The sequence below is a fragment of the Sphaeramia orbicularis genome, chromosome 14 (assembly GCF_902148855.1).
Source record: "Sphaeramia orbicularis chromosome 14, fSphaOr1.1, whole genome shotgun sequence".
NCBI lineage: Eukaryota > Metazoa > Chordata > Actinopteri > Kurtiformes > Apogonidae > Sphaeramia > Sphaeramia orbicularis.
In genome coordinates, this window is record NC_043970.1 from 47,515,703 (window position 1) to 47,528,937 (window position 13,235).

Genomic DNA, 13,235 nt, shown 5'->3' on the forward strand with positions numbered 1-13,235 from the left:
TTACAGTCTCCTTAAAATAATACAACCACTCAGACTAGTCTTTTATCCAAGAAATTACAAATGCAGTTTAAAATATGAGTAGTCTGTAAAAATAATCTACCTCCTTTCAGAATTATTGATTGCGTTATATTTTACATTCTTTGGTCTGTTGCCATCTTTTACATATAAACACATCTAACAAAAACATCAGGGGCCTCATGTATGCGTACACATAAAAACCTGGCGTACGCCCTTTTCCACGCTCACGTTCAAATGTATAAAGAGTGAAATGACCGTGGAAATGTGCGGTCCTCCACGCCAAGTCTATGGCTGGTGTACGCACGTTTCTAGTGCTTTGGAACCATTGGCGACACTTAGAGGTGACACTGGGAAACTGTTAATAATGTGAAAAAGGTCATTCCTCCCATTGATGGGTACATCGGACATACACAGATGAACAATAAACGAATCGGCATGTCATCCTACTGTCAGAGCAGCGGTCCATCCTTGTCAGAGTGTGCGGTGGCGGGGGGGGGTTTGGCTCCGTGATTATGTGATTGATAGCGTCATTGTCTGAGCAGGAGTGAAAGCGAAACTAAGTCGCTTTACTGTTCCTCTAGCTCTCCGGGTAGCACGCACACAAAAAGAGCAGCAAGCAACAGAATCTCCGCGCAGCAAAAAAGTTACTACGTTGGCTACATATTGGCCGATGTTGATTAATTAGTGATAAGCTATAATTGGCCTGATTAATCCGTCAGGCTCTAGTACATACTACTATTACTGATGATTTGACTGATCACAGGGATGGGGAGAAGTCAGACGATTCCTTGGTGGAAAGATAAGTGGTCTGGACATGAGATTGGACAGGCCCCAGAGGTGTTCATGTAAAAGTCGCACCGTGATACCATGATAGCCTTCTGGAGAAGGTGCTGCAGGGAATCACTATCTCTTAACAACATTCTCAGTAAACCAAAGCACATCAAAGAAATTAATAAAGCTGTCTTTAAAAGTTTCCACCAACACTTTTATTCTGCAGCCAACTTTCTGCAAGCTGAAAGGGACACAAACGCAGCTTTTAATGATGCTGTCAATAGATAATTGAAGACCCACCGTAACATCTACATCAAAGTCATGAGTTCTCCACCTCTTGTTGGTCATTTTCAAATGGACTGACCAGCCATCCGGTTTTCTCAGCGTATTCAATACTGAGCAAATGGTCTGGAACTGCTCCATTCACTGTGAATTGAGCCTGATCTATTTCATACTGGGCCAATCACAAGTCTTGGGGGTGGGTTTTTTGCAATACGTCACACGCACAGACTTTTTTTGTGTCGCAAATCAAAGTCCGTTCCAAGTCCATTAATCTCTTTACAACTGTTGTCGGTTGTTTGATTCAAAAATAAGGGTTGAAATACAGATTACACCCTGTATTCTTAAGTTTCTCTGACAAAAGCGTCACATACGTCTTATCTGTGATTGGTTTACACTGCATCTGTTAGTCCCGCCTTCATATTTAGATTCAAGCCCCATGATTCCAGATGGATTTTTTATTGAGAAAGAAGGACGTAAGGGTGTGATATTTAACTCAATCCTTATTTTTGACTCAAACAACCAACAACAGTTTTTAAGAGATTTGGGGACTTGGAACGGACTTTGATTTGCAACAAAAAGAAGTTGGTGCGTGTGACACCCCCCAAGATTCGTTATTGGCCCGGTATAAAATAGGTTGGGCATAATTCCCAGCAAATGGAGCCATTCCAGACCGTTTGCTCAGTACTGAATACACTGAAAAAACAGGATGGCTGGCCAGGCTAATTTTCAAACCCCTCATGAAACCCAAATGATTTGGTGACTCACAAACTCAGTTATATCTTCTCCAAATTTTCACTTAAAATATGAACCTGTCATGGTATAATATTAATTATTTTCTTTTTTTTAAATACTGTATTAATGTACTTCATCCATTTACACCAGTGGTTCTCAATCTTTTTCTGTCAGGCCCCTCTTTGGAGGATGAAAAATTTCCAGGCCCTCCTCAACCCCAGCAACATTGTAACAGTGGTGCAATTCTAACTTTTATTGAAAGAAACACCAATACTGTAATAATACTTTTTGCTTTTCCTTCAATTATTTATTGTGCAAATTAAAAGTAACTTAGATTTTTGTGTGAACAATACAAATAAACTCAACAAGATTGCTCCCTGAGACAATATTTTTCCAAATAAAAATAGGAAATGTGCAATTATCTTAGAACTATGACAGTAAAGTTCCTTTTTCTAGAACAACAAACAAATTTTGGTAACAAAAACGAACATTTTAACAATATCAGTGGTTTCAATAAGCCCGTTTCCATTGCACATCTCAGAACATTAAAGTGCCAACTGTACAAACTGTGCAAAAACACAAACATTGCACATTTTTCTTTTCCAGTCAAATCCTTGTCCATTCTCCAAACCTAAACTCTTGGTCCAGTCTAGTGACAGATCACCATGGCAGTAGATTTATTTGTTGTACGTCCCTAAAATGAGTCCAGGGTGCTCCAACGCTAAAACATTAGTTCCACCTGCTACATGTTGTAACCTGAAAAAAAAAAAAAAAAAAAACACCCAGGAGTGATCCCATGACCCCCCCAGCAAGCCTTCGCACCCCACAGTTTGAGAAACACTGATTTACAGTGTTATCGACCACACTAACATCAGCTAGATACCATTGGTGGAATGCACAGTTTACCATCTTTGTCTATAGAATAATTGGCATAAATATTCAAAGCCAATAGCATTATCCTAGCTCTTTCATGGGAACTTAAACTTCTTTTAATTTTCCACAGAACTTTCCCTTTGACACACTAGTCAAGATTTTCTGATGCAACTACTTTTGCACAAAGTATTAAGTTAGACAGCCCCAGTGTACCCAAAGGACCCGTTCAAAGTCAGAGATTATCCTCTTAATATGGTGCAGCACAGAGCCATGCACAAGCAGTCTGTCTTGTGGTACAGTACTGTACAGTACACCTGTGCGCCCTCATCACCATATCGGCCTCGTCCTCGTCCCTGCCGGCAGCCTCAGGAGAGAGCGCTCTGTCTGCTCTTGTTTTATACATAAGCAGCAGGCTAATCTAATTACTGTGTGATGGAGAGCAGTCAATTTCACAGTCAGCCAGACACTTCTGCTGTCTCAAAATTGGGGCCACCCAAGTTTGATATATGAGGCAATAACCTGTAATGTAATGAAGTCACCTTCAGACCAGGACCCCTGTCATTGAAATAATAATGAATTATAACAAGTATAATAGTATTTGGGTTTGACACGCTGCGACTCTTTTGCTGCCTCTATCTCTCTGCTCTACACTCTGTCTTCGTTTTGTTCCCTTCCTCTCTTTCCTGGTTTAAATGGAGTTTTTTTAGTGAATATTGAGGTGACTTTGGAGTTCATGGGCGAGCCTGTCGAGTAGGCAGTTTGACTGTGGGCCTTAATGGGAGACATATGCAGAGGGTGAGCTGTCAAACACCTTACTCACTCATAGTTCAAACTAATTTACTTAAGCAAGGTGTAGGGCCATAAAAATCACATCTTGTTCTTGTCGTAACACAAATGTCACATTTAAAGGCACAAGTTCAAAAGCATTACATGCAGGACCAACTGGCACATATGTGGTTCTATACGTGCACAGTCGTGTTAACACCAACACTAGCCAACTAACCCAGTGTTTCCAAACCGCTGTGTCGCGGCACATAAGTATGCAATGAGAAATCATCAGGTGCGCCGTGGAAGATTATCCAATTTCACCTGATTGGTACTGTAAGCGAGCAGCGTAATATACAGTAGATATAGATACATACAACTGCACGCACCAGTGGTCCACTCTACAACAACAGTTTCCTCTTTCCCTTTGCAAAATAAAAGTGAAAGTGAACCGGCCCCGATGTGGTGCATTCTGTTGATAAAGACCCCCTCATTAGTGGTGAATGGGTTAGCTGGTTACACGTGAACCCCATGTATCGGGTTGGAGCGGGGAAGATATGCCTCCCATACTATTATACGAAGGACTTCAATCTGTAAGCAGAGGGGGTTCGTCTGAGGGGTCGCTGATGCACCCCTCTCAGCTTTATTGTTCCAAACGGGCTGCAACAATGTCACCCCCACACCCCAAATGTGCCCCCGCCCCCCGAGAGTGTCCGGTGACTGTTGCCAAGGAGTTCACTATTCTGGAAAACAAAACTATTTCACTTCTGTTCCCTTTCTCCACAACCTATCTATGGGGCTTTTTTCATCTTTATATCAGTCGTACTTGAAAAGAGAGAGACTCAGAGCTGTAGTGTGTGTTTTTCTTCAATTCCTGCAAGAATATCAGCTTTGTGTTCAACTAAACAGGCCCAAGTTTTACACTGAGTCAGTAAGTTGAGACTAGATTTGCTTTATATTTCATTCAATAAATACATTTTTGGTGATTTTTTTGTTTGGTGATGTGCCTTGTGATTTTTTCAAATGTAAAGTATGTGCCTTGGCTTAAAAAGGTTGGGAAACACTGAACTAACCAAGCTGATTCATGCAACGGATGATTTATGATGAGTTATGTGCAAAACTACACTAGTAGAGTTTTGGTCTGCAATACTTAATATTCTTCCTTTTCGGAATTCTTTTAACAGACTTTTAAGGCCACTATCAAGGCAATTTCAGACCTATTTTGCATCTAAAATTATATTTAACATCCAGAGCATTGCTTTTAAAGCTAGAAAAGTTAAAATGACCAAAGTTGCAGGATTTAAGTTGTGCCGAGTGACTGTCCCTAAGGCCAGACTTTGATGATACTCCTGATCTGAATCATAGACCGCATATAAAGAGGTGCTTTCTCACCGTGTATAAATGAAGCCAAAACCCTACAGTCATGCGAGTTGCCATGGTGCCCATGTTGCCCATGTGACAGAATGTGAAGCCAAAGTCTATGAAGCAGAAATGCAGGGACGTCACCTCTGCTCACCCACCACCTGCCTGACAGCATGTGGTTCTAACGGATTTGGGACGGAGATTGGTCATTACAGCTATCAATCAGACATTTTTAGAACACACCTTACTAGAAACCGACTTATAGGAAAGAACACAAACTGGTCTGACTTGGACAGGAAACCTTACTTCGACGTATTAAATAACATGGAGGGGGTTGGATTTATGTCCTATAGTGCAGGCAGTGACCGGGGGGAGATTGAAAAGATTTGGCTTCACTTTTTGAGTGCTGCCCAATGAGCATGTTTATATAGTGTCTATGATGTAAAAGGTGGAACCTGTGCACAACTGGATGACATGACATATTTACTTATGGTATTTTGTTTGACTTCCCATATGACCTTGATGCATTTATAGTCAAAGTTTCTAATTTAAGCATTTCCTTAAAAAGCAGCTTCGAGTTTTTTTCCGACACATTTCGACTGAGCAGCAAATTTTCTGTCCTTGAGCAAGATATCAACGAACCTGAACTTACCAATATTTGAACAAATTAACATTAACAAGCATAATGTGCGCACACTTGTAAACCCTCAGCCTGACTTATCTGGTGCACTACTGCCCCCAATGGCCTAACTTATCAGTGCATGGCAAAGTTTTTCAACAGACGGACGGACAACCAACTGATGATAATACCCTGCTGCCAGTGCGGCCGAGGGTAAAAACTTACGCCACGTTTCCACTACATAGTACTGGCTCGACTCGACTTAACTCGGCCTTTTTGCGTTTCCATTACGAAAAAGGACCTGGAATCTGGTACCCGGTACCAGTTTTTTGGTATCACTTTTGCTGAGGTTCCAAGACTGGGGAACATACTAAAACGTGACGTGTGAACACTGCAGACCACTGATTGGTCGGAAAATTTCCTCTGTGACCCGCTGTTTAACAATAAACAGATGCGGAAGTGGACGGTAAATATAGTGGTACATTAATCCACATGACAACAGCCCAAAACTACACCATGGTTGGCCGAGGAGATTCAGTCTTTGATGGCCGACATAAAAATTCAGACAAGACAACATGAAATGAGCAAGTTTTAAGCAACTCTCTGAGCAGACGACACAGAAATAACGCGCCACATCATTATGACGACCAGATACTGTAACGTCAATAGTATCCTGTAATGGAAACGGTCTCCAGGAATACTGAGTCGAGCCGAGCCGAGTCGAGCTGGTTCCACGTAGTGGAAATGCGGCAAAAGTTTCTAATTTCAGCATTTCCTTGAAAAGCAGCTTCGAGTTTTTTTCTGACAGATTTCGACTGAGCAGCAAATTTTCTGTCCTTGAGCAAGATATCAGCGAACTTGAATTTGCTCATATTTGAACAAATTAACATTAACAAGCATAATGTGCGCACACTGGAAAACCCTGACTTATCAGGTGCACTACTGCCCCCAGTGGCTTGACTTATCAGTGCATGGCAAAGTTTTTCAATAGACGGATGAACAGACAACCAACTGATGACAATACCATGTTGCCAGTGCGGCCAAGGGTAAAAACTTACACCGCGTTTCCATTACGTGGTACCGGCTCGACTCGACTCGGCCTTTTTGCGTTTCCATTACGAAAAAGGACCTGGAAGCTGGTACCTGGTACTAGTTTTTTGGTATCACCTCCGCTGAGGTTCCAAGACAGGGTAACAGATACTAAAACGTGACGTGTAAACACTGCAGACCACTGATTGGTCAGAGAGTAGTTTCTGTGACCTGTCGTTTTACAAAAAACACATGCAGAAGTTGACAGTAAATGTAGCAGTAGGTTAATCCACATGATGACAGCCCGCAAAACTACACCATTCAGTCAGGAGATTCAGTCTTTGGTGGCCGACGTAAAAATTCAGCATGAGCTTGACGGGACAACACGCAACGAGCGAGTTTATCAGCAACTCTCTGAGCAGACAACATGGAAGTTACGCGACGCGTCGCTATGACGTCCAGGTACTCTAAAGTCTGTAGTATCCTGTAAATCACAGGTGTCAAACATGCAGCCCGGGGGCCAAATCCAGCCCGCCAAAGGGTCCAATCTGGCCCGCAGGATGAATTTGTGAAATGCAAAAATTACACTGAAGATATTACCCTTTCATGCATAGTGGTCACTACAGTGGACAGTTATTCTATAGATGTTCTCTTGTATATTCATGGGTTTTGTTGTTTTAGTTCCACATCAGCCAACACAAGTGGACGCTTATGCATCATCCCATACTCTGACATTCCTGTAACTTTCCTGTTCTTTTATCTAAATCAGTTACTAATTGTTATTAGACTGTAATTAACTGTTTTGTTTTTTTTTTTAACATTTTTTTTTTTTTTAACATATTATCTGAGTAAGTAATAACTAGTATTATAGTATGTTAAAATGTGAGAAAACATCAGATTAGCAGCATTAACCTCCTGAGATGCAGAAAAATGAAAATTTTTAGCTTTTTTCCATTAAACAATTGTCTTGATTGGAAACCGCATAATGAAACAGGGGTTTTGTTTGTTTGTTTGTTTGTTTGTTTGTTTGTTTTCAGATACATTTTTTAAATTATTTTCATTTAATTTATTAATTAATTAATTAATTTATGTATTTATTTATTTATTTTAGTGGAATGTTCTTTGCAATGGACAGAGAGTAAAACTGTCACACTTTTGTCCCCTACAGAGGACAAAAATGCATTGCTTGGTCTCAGGAGGGTAAAAAGGTTTTTTCAATTTATAGTTTTCACACAGTATGTGAGTAAATGCATGTTTCTGAGCTTCAAAAATTAAACGCATGGAGTTCAGCTGAGTGGATATTTTTGTAACTCCATGAAAAATAGGTTTAAAAAAAAAAAAATAATAATAATAAAATAAAATCAATCACAGTGTTTTTTTTTCATGCCTAAAGAGGAATAAAAACACTCAGGAAAAAAAATTTGATTAAAGTTCTGATAATTCATGCATGAAAGGGTTAATCAATGATGTCAAAGTCATTTTATTTCAGGATCCACATACAGACACATACAGTCCAGTTAGATTTCAAGTGGGTCAGATCAGTAAAATATTATTATTATAATAACCTATCAATAATGACAACCCCAAATTTTCTCTTTTTTTTTTTTTTTTTTTTTGGTGTAAAAAAAGTAAAATTACATGAAAATGTTTACATTATCAAACTATACTTTTACAAAAAATGTGAATGACCTGAACAAATTGAACAAACGGAAATGTCTTAAGAAAAGTAAATTTAATTTTACCAATATTCTGCCTGTTACTAAATGTTTTGTGCGATTGTAATGCACATGTGTAAATGAGAAATGGATAAATTGAGGCGTAATATTGTTAAAATTGCACTTTTTTTCTTGAGACAGTTCAAGTTGTTCATGTTTTTCAGATTTTTAAGGAAACTTTGTAGATGTAAACCTGATCATAATCTAATTTTACTTTTTTCACTGTTCTCATCTTACTGGTTCAGCCCACTTCAGATCAAATGTGTGCCCCTGAACTAAAATGACTTTGACACCCTTGCTGTAAATGAAAACAGTCTCCAGGAAGAGTACCTGGTACCCGAGTTGAGTTGAGCCGAGTCAAGTCGAGCCGGTTCCACGCGGTATTAGAGGGAACTGTTTATATGTACACATGAAACTGGTAAATATTCATGAAGTTCACAATGACTTCCTCTTCTTTTTCTTTTTTCTTCTTTTTTCTGTTTTATGGCAGGTGGCATCCAGCATTAAGGGCTATTACAATCACCAAACCATTATGTCTCAGTGTGGACAAAAGTTAACGTCACCTTAGCTAAAACAAAACAAAAAAAAAACAAAACACCACAATGAACGAAACAAACCTTGACTCTATCAAGTGACTTCTATTTCCGATGATTAAGTTATACATTTCTGACCCTAACCCTAACCTGCATAAACCCTGTTAAATGCTTTACACACCCAAAGTAACCCAAGTTATCGCAGAGCAACTTATTTTCTGAACTACACATACAGTATTACTCCTCACCTTCTCAGTACAGATGAACTCAGGAGATATTGCGGTGTGTTAGGTGTGAGAGGATTAGGTTCTCCATCAGCAGTTCCCTCAAGACCCCTACTAACTTATTAGCAACTGTTTATCAATGAAAATGTCAGTAAATAACTTATATATCTTAGAATAAATCAGTGTTTTCTGTAGCATGTCGAATAATTTTCTCTGACCAGACTCTTTGAGTTTAACTGGCAGCAGACTCATCATCTTCTACATTGCCTGAATGAAAATGTGTGTGTATGAATAATATTCCTTTGAAGACTTAAGAACACATGAGTCTGGAAAGCCATAAACTAAAACTGTAACTTGTCTGATTGCTGGAGGCTCTTAAGGTATGAGGCAGAAAGTGTAGTTAACTAATGATTTTGATTAAATATGTTTTTGTGGGATACGATTACTATTTTTTTATTCATAATGCAGAAAAAAGTAATACTGCTTCCTGTACATTAGACAATATTAGTGGACAAAATAAACACAAAACAGCTTAACCCTTTCATGCATGAATTATGAGAACCTTAGTCAAAATTTTTTTCTTGAGTGTTTTTATTCCTTGTTAGGCATGAAAAAGCAATGCAACTGAAATTTTTTATCACCCAATTTTTATTGAGTTACAAAAATGTCCACTCAGCTGGATACCATGCATTTGATTTTTGAAACAAAGAAACACATATTTAAAACGTAGTATCAGAAAGTGATAAACTGTGTTAAACCATGAAATAAAAACATTTTAAAAGCCATCAATGCCGTTTTATCACATTTTATCGTACTCTAATAGTAGTTGTTACTCAATTCATGGAGATAATACGCATTAAAAAAAAAAAAAAAAACTTTTTGATTAAGAAAACTGTTAATTAAAGTCTAATAACAATTAGAAATTGATTTACACTAAAACATATTAGTGCAGATCAGGTTTATCAAGAACAGGAAAGTTTTTTTTTTTTTTTTTTTTTTTTCCATTTTATTTATTTATTTAGACAAGGACAATCCAAAATATACAGGGTGTCCCATAAGTCTCCATACATAGGAGACATAATACATATGGTTCTAACATGTATTTCTTTATATTTCTTCTTTATAGTTCTTCAGCAGTGGAGGACACGCACTGAAATGTGTTCCCGGCAAAATGGCAGTCATATACAGGGTGTTTCAAAAAAAAGTATACACTCAGAAAAATGCCTAAAAAATGAAAGTTCCATAAGTTTCAGAAAATATCTATACGGTTATTGATAGACCAAGGTCTCATGCTTTCATTACCACAATGGCAGGTATCAGCCATACCACGTGAGTGAGCATGGTCCTTGCACTTAATTGGGATAGAAAATGGCTTGCGCACAGATATGAGAGGGTTAAAACAAGATCAGACACCACAATTGGAAACCTTAGGCAGGTGCTTTAATGCTGTGTAATTTACAAGAAAATTCAGTTAACCCTTTGTCTTCCAGAAGCCTCCAAACTTTGCACCCAGGTTGAGCCATCCAGGCATGACTACGTAAATTTCTCGGAAGTTACGAAGCACTGTTTACATTTGTCAGACCACAGTCTATTTTAGGCACTGAACCATCCCGTTGAGTGGCCCCCAAGATCCCCCGATCTTACCCCACTTGACTTTTTCTTGTGGGGCCATCTGAAGTCAAAGGTCTACGTCACTCCGCCAAGAAACCTGGATGACCTGCAGGATCGTATTGAAGCTGAAGTAACTCTTTTGAGGCAGGATGGTGGAATGATAAGGCGTGCGGTTTATGACATGTTAAGGAGGGCAGAGCTGTGCCTGCGAAGAAATGGTGGCCACGTAGAAGACTGAACTGTGTGTGCCTGCGTTCTTTGGCATGGACTACGATCAGAACCAGACGTGCAAGGACTTGCTGTTTGAGTGAAGGAAGGCACAGCCTGGGTGCAAAGTTGGGAGGCTTCTGGAAGACAAAGGGTTAACTGAATTTTCTTGTAAATTACACAGCATTAAAGCACCTGCCTAAGCTTTCCAATTGTGGTGTCTGATCTTGTTTTAACCCTCTCATATCTGTGCGCAAGCCATTTTCTATCCCAATTAAGTGCAAGGACCATGCTCACTCACGTGGTATGGCTGATACCTGCCATTGTGGTAATGAAAGCATGAGACCTTGGTCTATCAATAACCGTATAGATATTTTCTGAAACTTATGGAACTTTCATTTTTTAGGCATTTTTCTGAGTGTATACTTTTTTTTAAAACACCCTGTAGAGCATATGATATAAATAAAAATGGTTTATGTCAAGAAACGTTTATTTTTCCTATGTATGGAGACTTATGGGACACCCTGTACATTAACCTTAAAAAGGAGAGCTGTAGTGTGCCAGGTTCTAGCAATAGTGCTAATTTCCACCTGTAGTCCCTGATCAGGCTGATGTTCTCATTAAAAAAACAGACATTAATAAAAACTAAAACATTAAAAAAAAAAAAAAACAGTAAAAAATGCATTTCTATAACTTCATCTAAATAAAACGTTCATTCACATTCAACCATTTACTCTTATTCGTCCCACTGCAGTCTGTCACACATATTAATGGTATGAATTACAGTGGATGGGATGGTGAATAAGCGTCCACTGTGTCGGCTGATCTGGAACTAAAACAACAAAACCCATGAATATACAAGAGAACAGATGTAACATAATTGTCCACTGTAGTGACCAGTATCCATGAAAGAGTTAATCTATGGCAAGATGTGTTTAAATTGTGCAAGAAGAAATATAATCTATGTACAGGGGGTAGGACTGGATAAGCAGTGGCTTCTTCCTACTCCCTTTCAGGCACAACAGTTGTTCTTTTTTTTCTATTATTTGATTTTTTGTGTATTGTTCATCATTATTATTATTATTTTTCTATTGTTTGATTTTTTTATTTGTGTATTGTTTATTTTATTTTATTTTATTTTTGTTCCATATGTTTTGTGTTATGTCTGTGTCTGAAATAAACTAACCTAAACCTAAACTTCAGTGAAGTTTAGGGAAGAGCAACATCAATTGCAGACAACCACAAATGATCCAACATCTCTCAGGATAGATTACTGCAATTTTGAAAAGAAGTAAATGCAATGATGAGATGCATTATTCATTGTTGTATGATAATGCAATTGAGAGCTCATCCATAGTTTGTACTGTGTGTGAACTGTGGTAATCTTATTTTCATGATTACCTAAACAATTTGTTAGTGATGACTGAAAGAAAATCTCTTTAAATGTTTTAATTAGATAAACAAGGAAGGTGTTTGGTCAGGAAAATCTTAATTGTTGCAAACAAGCAGAAGTATGCAGCTTCATTGTGTTAAGTGAACATTAGTAAAAATCCAAGTATATTTCACCAATAGGCTTATGGTTTATGTAACACACACAAATGTACTAGTATTGTTGAACATATTAATATTTATTAGGACTAAATTGTCAATCTTCCCAGTTTTTAGAAGTTTACAGGACAAGACTACAACAAGACTGGACAAGAGTAACCCTACAGGTTACTGAAGTTAACACTGTTAGTGTTAGCCGACACTAACTAATTTTGACAAAATAAAGGGACAGTAAAAGACTCACCTCCAGTTTTTGCATTTAGAACTCTCCTTCTCCAAAATTCCTTGTTTCAGACTTGTTCAGCCATCTGGTGTTTATTATTATAATGATTTCTCAACCAATCCTTTTGGGTCACAGCTCATTCCACAGTTTGTTAGGTTTAATTTTTCCTCAGATATTGCAAAAAATTTTTCATTTATTTATTTATTTTTGCTTTAGATGGTTTATTTTATTTGGACAAATGTGTCTATGTTGTACAATAGGTGGTTTCCTTTTCTATGCCAAACATTTGAATGATTAACAGGCTAGGATTACACTGCCATAGGCTATAGATATATGACACTATGGATTTACAAACATTGGTTTTAGTCACTTTATACTGTTGAAGTGTGAGATCTGAAGTAAAAGCAGTCATCAAGGACAGAAACAAAATGTTTTCACTGGACAGTGTCTACACTATAATGTTTACACTGAAACAATAAAAACACTACAGGGTGAGTCAGAAAAAACGCTCTTTCCATTTAAAGAAATTGTACTGCTAAAACGGAAACACTGATTTTTACAGTCATATTGATGTGGTTATTGAGCATGTCTGGTGATGTAGTCATAGATTTATTGCATTGCATAAGAGAGAGAAGGTCCATTGTTTATTGGGCACTGAAATACCTGCCAACACAATGTATGCCACAGTGAACAAACTTGAAATTGACAACAATTACAGGAGTC

General features: G+C 38.1%; 1 long non-coding RNA gene across 1 annotated transcript; it reads left to right on the plus strand.

Moving 5' to 3' along the window:
• Window positions 1-5,490: 5,490 nt before the first annotated feature.
• Window positions 5,491-5,642, plus strand: LOC115432555 (uncharacterized). The gene is made up of 2 exons (XR_003937227.1): window positions 5,491-5,527; window positions 5,562-5,642. It is a non-coding gene; the product is annotated as an uncharacterized LOC115432555 (long non-coding RNA).
• Window positions 5,643-13,235: the final 7,593 nt, after the last annotated feature.